At 35.7% G+C, this 6487-nt stretch overlaps 1 pseudogene; it reads right to left on the bottom strand.

The window, feature by feature from the left end:
• Positions 1 to 3550: 3550 nt before the first annotated feature.
• LOC120295685 lies at positions 3551 to 5273 on the bottom strand (annotated as a pseudogene).
• Between the last annotated feature and the right edge of the window lie 1214 nt (positions 5274 to 6487).

The raw sequence follows: 6487 nt of genomic DNA, 5'->3' as shown, positions 1-6487 counted from the left end.
TGTAATAATCCATCAATCATCTTTAGAACTTCGTGTACATTGAGATTCACAATATGCACACCACGACGCACATGAAAAAATTGCTTATAACACAACAAAGGAAATCTCATAGAAAATGTATTTTTCCAAATATCAATCATATCGTCATTGTATGATGCATTATTTAATGTAATACTCAAAATTTTTGTCACACCCCAAAACCATCATGAATGGGGATGACACGGCTGTCCTTCCACCTGAAGGACACAATCTCAAAGCTCCCAAAATCCAAATTCTAAAAGTCTCTTCATTGATATCGCTCTCATACTATTCATCGTTAGTTGAAGAACTTGGAAGAGATTGAAAAATAGAGGTTGAGCAACCACAGCTCTATAAATAGTGCATATTTTCTAAGCAGATTAAGCACCCACTATGCATATTTAGAAAATCAAACCACAACTCTTTTAACCCAAATCTAGGATATAATAAATATACAATAAAAAAAATAAGTTACATATGCTTCAACATAGCTATATTATAATAGAAATAATCATTTTATAATAATATCAAAACAAACATCAATGGTCTAATTCATTGATTAGTCTCATTAATTTACACGTCAATGGTCATTTTATTAGTTAATCTCATGCCAATAATGAAATTACATGTTAATGGTCTATTCCAACGACTAATCTCAAATCACACGTTGATGGTACATTCTATCAATTAAACTCAAATCGCATTTCAATGGTCAACTCTATTAACCAAACTCATATCATATGTCAATGGTCCACTCCGTTGACCAATCTATTGTTCAATATCAAACCATGGTTACAATACAACCCCCGGTAACAAGGCGATCAAAATTCCCTTCTTGGCAAGGTCTCCATCTATTATTGGCCGGTGGCTCTATATACAATAATATCCTAAATCAGTATGCGCATATCCACAAGCCTCTCACTCGGCTCACAGTGATATTGAACATCAATACCAATCCACAACAACATCTTCCATAATCTACAATGTCAAATCCAAAAATCATTTTGTATATCACAATACATTTCACAAATCAACCACATAATTTTTCACAACTCAACTCATACTTTTCATAAGACATTTTTCAAATCATTCCAAGACTCATTTCATAAACTGGTTTTACAAATAGAATCAAATCAAATGCATGTCATAAAGCATTTCACAAATCGATATCTCTCAAAATCAAGAGCTTTTTGTAAAAAGGTTTCACGAACCCAAAATACACAATATTTCTCATCTTTGTTCCTCAAACATATTATATTTTTCCACAATCTAATTTTTACATCATTCACAAATACCAAAACGTAGCAAATGCCCGATCCAACTTTTGTGTAACAAATATGCTTATTCATATCTCATAAAATATCAAATCTTTGTCATTTTATATATGAGTTTATAAATTTTAGAAGAGATAGCACCACTCACCTTGAGATATGATCAAATAACAAACGTTACTCGAACCGTCGAACTCGCGATCCTATCAAATAAGTGAGAAACAATGTTAAAATTAAGTAAATTGCTACCTCAACTGTGACTTGACTAAACTAAGCTTGAATGCTTACAAGACAACTCCCACGCGCCAATAAATTGCTCACCCAAAGTAATTTCTTAAAGCTGTCCATAGCGCGGAGCTTAAGCACGAAATTTTGTCATGCCATAACTTTTGCACTGAATCCTGTTTCAAAAGTCTAATATACTACAAGAACCCCAATTTAGTCGACCCAAAATCAAGTCAAAAATCAATGAAATACTACCTTGAAGTCTTGGACGCACACTGTTTATCACACGTGAGAAACTTCAAAATTTTGTTTTGGATAAACTGTAAGCTCAAATCAAGATCCGTAAAATCCTACAGTTTCATAACACCCGAAACTATCATTTCTACAAAAACATGTAGCTCAACGATTTAAAATTGGACTTCGCCGCACAAATTTCCATGAATTCCAAATTTCAAGCCCTAAGTGCGACGATTCCTTGAATAGACGATTAAAGGTTTCGATCACTTACCGACATTGCAAAATAGAGTTGAGTCAACTTGTGAGGCATCCAGATCGCAAGTGCGCTACATTTTCCCCCTTTTTTCTTCCTTCACTCTCCTTTCTCTTCTTTTCTCTTCTCCGTTCTTTCCTCTTTCTTTTGCTTGTGCTCTACATCTCTCTCTCTCTCTTTTAAAGCTGAAGTCCACTCTTCTTTTTCATTTTCTTTCTTTCTTTTATTTCCTTTTTTCTCTCTCTCCTTTTTCTTCCACCGTTTCTCCCAAAGACTCTCGGTCTCTCCTCATTCTCCTTCTTTCTCTTTTTCTTCTGCTTTGGACCGTTCAACCTTTCTTTTTTCTTTTTTGACTTTTTCAACCCATATTTTACATTCTTCCTTCCTTAAAAAAATTTCGTTATCGAAATTTAGATATACGTTAATCACCAAACAAGTTAAAGTATTTTCATTTTACCTCATCCTCAATCTCAGTAACTTCGCTCTCCATGTGGTTCTACCATTAGATTTTTCACATATATTCTCTGCAATCACAACGACTCATGACGTGTAGTTCATGTAAATCTTTGTACTAGATTCCTTTTCATAAGAGAAAATCCTTCTTGCATGGCTCAAAAAGAATAAGTTCTTAGAGACTCCAAACATGTCATTCGTCTTCCTATCCAATGAATGGGTACCATTGTCATCCTTGACTATCAACTGATAGAATTTCCTCTAAACCATACTCCACATGGCTAGTGTATAAATAATTACTTGGATGCGGATATGGCACTGGCCTATTAGCATGAACCACTAGCCACAAAACTAGATCTTAAGGGTAATAGCCAACCAGTGAAAGTTTGAAATATTTGAAAGAACAAACTTTGATTGTGCATTTAAGGAAACGTTCCTTAATGTTCGGAAGCTATACTAAGGTTCCTACTATTGGTAACTTTCCTTACAAAACATGACCCAACTTTCTCATCAGTAGCTTCTTGAGTGGTGAGCATCTACTACACTAGTATCAGGTCAACTTTCATAGAATTCATCCAATCCATTATCAAAATTAGTAAAATCCACCTTTAAACTCTCGGTAAATGAATTTCCCACACTATTGGAGAATGTTGTATCTTCTATAATAGCTCAGTTACCTCATTATACCCAAAAACTACTCCAACTATTTGAAGTTGAGTTAATTTTAGGCAGCTCAAAAGTAACTCTTACATATTCTCGTGGCTCAAGTGACTCCTTTGTCCAAACTTCTGGTTACATACTTGCAAGGAACCATGAGCAAAGAGCTTTGTTTTAGGTTTGAAACTTCACCATAGTCTAAATGTCCACCATGATAGACCTCAACAAAGCATAAGTAGAGTTGCCACCTTCGATCTTCCCCTTATTCGCACTATACCAATTCAATTTTCTTCCAATATCTCCATCCTAGATTCACATTTGTCGTAAAAAAAAAGTCAACTTGTATAAGATGGGCATAAACCCTTGGTCCTAACCAAAACCCTTTTTCCTTATAAAGATTGGTGAGTTCAATTGGCATGCACCATTAATTATAAGTCTAATAGTCCATGCCGCCCGTGCCAGTAGGTATTTAATGCACCATTTTCTCATCCTTAGAGTTTAACCACAATTGATTCGGTCATTGTCAATATGAATGACATATTGGTAGCATCAACCAAAGCAATCCTAATGACCTTTAATGGCTCAATAACTCCATATTTCACCATAACCAAATAATCACATTTTGCTACACCATATCCTAGGTCAGGGTTATCCTACTCCAAGAGCTTCCTTACAACAACAACTCCCTTTACTCTAGCATTGTAAGCAATGTTATTTACAAATGTCTTCAATGCATTCTAAATAGTTTGGTCACTTGACATCTGATCAAAGTTGGCAGTTTACAATTTGTCCCACTCTTTTGGTGCATAAAGAAGAGCAGCAACTCCACCTGATACTATATTTTAGTATCCAGTTGTTGTTGTAGCATTCGAGATGTTAGTAATCCTTATCCTTCTTCTCACCTACTTTTGCTTCACTTAGCTTCTTTTGATCTTTAAGATAGCTATGCCTTTAGATAGTTTTGTTGGAGAAATTTTCCTGGAGTATTTTGAAGCTGACAAAACATTTCCATCAGTCTAGTCTGAAGATTTGCAAACTTTACTATTTAAAGTCTGAAGACCTCTGGATTGCCAAACTCAAGACTCAAAGTCTATTCTCATTGACAATTTCTAATCCGTCGAAGAAGGGTTACCGGGACTGGATGTTTCGTTAAGGATTTGACCTTATCGACTGGAGAAGATCTCTTGGCTAGATATGACATAACAAAATCCTTTATTGATTCAAAGATTAAGGATCCGATGATTGGCGAAGTATACTTGGAAGATTCTATTTATGGAAACCTAGATCCTGATTGTATGGGCAAGCAGGATTGATGAGCTATCGACATGTTCCTTAAATAGCTCGAATGATCTTCCTAATTGATTCTGTCCAACAGGTTGATTGGAAGAATTCCTTTGGTAAGTGCCAACGGGTATGATAGCATAAAGAAGTATATAAGGAAGACGCTCCGAGTTGTTCGAGTGTGTGTTCGCGATAGAAGAATTCCAAAGTCGAAGCTCCTTGTTCTTAGTCAATTCATTTTCGAGCGAAATCTTGTACGCAAAGAGAGTTCATATTCTTGAGAAACCTTGAGGAAGTGTGGTAGAGTATCTACCTTTGTGGAATCAAGGGAGAGCCTTGCTGTAAAAACTCTTTTGTTCAAAGTGAAATCCAGCCAGTGGGCTGTCAGTGCGGAAGAGTGGACGTAGGCTTGGAATAAGCCGAACCACTATAATTTCTGTGTTCATTTTCTCTTCCCTACTCTTTGTTTTACTTTGATCATAATTTGCTGTGTTAACGAAAGGAGAACTTCCTTTCTATTGTTTGCTTAAGTATTGCTCTTTTATCTTGAGAAAATATTTTTACACCTATTCACCCCCCTCTAAGTGCTTATACTAGCAATCTCAAGTTTCGCTAATTTTTGCTTGCAATTTCACATTATCATAATCTGAAGTGCTCAACTCAATAGTGGAACTATGTTCACATCTTTCCTCTACGGACTTCTTGTCACTAGCTCCATTAAGGATAATTTTGTCATCTTTAGCTACTGTGACCTTCTTACAAGATCCAAAAATCTTAAGATTTATCTTCTCGAGGTTCATCCCAAGTTCTTTGGTCATTACTTCACCACCAGTAAAAGTGGCAAGATCTTATAGACTAGCTTTCCTATTTCTCCACATCATTGCCAAATGGATAGTCCAAATTTAGTTAGAAGACAAAATGTCGAAACATATATGTTGAATCAAACCGGAGTAGTTGGATTTAAATCCACGGTCAAGATGCACTAGTATTCTTTGTTCAACTTATATCCTCAAAGCCACGATGTAAGTGGCAAGTACAAATTAAGTTCCTTGCTTCTAATTTATATACCAAAACATATAATAGGAAGCTACTTTAAACAGTACTATGGAGCAAGTGGCATTTAGTAGGTAATTAGACTCACTTTCATTGAAGAGGAGAATAAACACTTCCTCAAGAAAATGATTTATAGAAAAATCAACAAAATAGATGTATTTCACAGCTTGAACTTCCTGGAACTTTTATGCTTTCCATTTCCCATTCGTGCAAGATTATCTCAACTCCAATATGCCCTTTAAAGTTTGCTAATGCCAAGCAAGTGAAATTCTATGGAACTAACTGCCTTAGCCATTTTAAGATTGTCATATGATGATACGCCTCTTGTTCAACCTGTTCATCATTCTGGATGCATCATTTAGTTTAACTGCTCTCTAGTATATACTCATCACGACAGGATGTAACTTCTTCTAGTTGTTAATGTTATGATCAAAGTCAAATCTTTGAAATAGAGACTCTACCATCGTAAAGTCCTTTCTTGCACCTTCAACTCTGAGCATATGGAAGTGAACTTCATCTAAAAAGAATGAATCCTTCTTCCTACAACTCCACGTACATTGCATCTACCTTTCCAAATTCTCGCGATTTCCAAAAGCATTCAAGACGATAGCAATGCCATCGGAATCAAGAAAGTATTTAGCAAGTTTCATCTTATCAAACACCTTGATGACGTTGGCATACTATCTATTCCTTGAAAGTAGCTCGGTCATGCGGCTAAATATTGCCATAGCCTTTACCTCTCCCGCATCAGAAGCTTGACAAAAAATCCAAGTGATATTCTCTAACTGACTAGCTTTAGCAAGAAATGTTATTGTGGTCTCTCTAGGGATATTGTTTGAGCGCCTATGTTCATTGCATGACCAACCAGCCAGCTCTTTTGCAAGTCACAATCATGGTTTTATAAAGCACCCGAGCAATTTTAATCTTTGAACTCCTTAGCTTTTGAAAAAAAAAGTCGCTGCATAGTCTAATTTTTCCTCCTTGCCCCATATCACAACTATTATTGAATAAGTAATCGCATTTGCTTCAATTCCTATAT

This window comes from Eucalyptus grandis, chromosome 1, assembly GCF_016545825.1.
Source record: "Eucalyptus grandis isolate ANBG69807.140 chromosome 1, ASM1654582v1, whole genome shotgun sequence".
Taxonomy (NCBI): Eukaryota; Viridiplantae; Streptophyta; class Magnoliopsida; order Myrtales; family Myrtaceae; genus Eucalyptus; species Eucalyptus grandis.
Note: the sequence above shows the minus strand (reverse complement) of the source record. Positions and strands in the feature narration are given on the sequence as shown.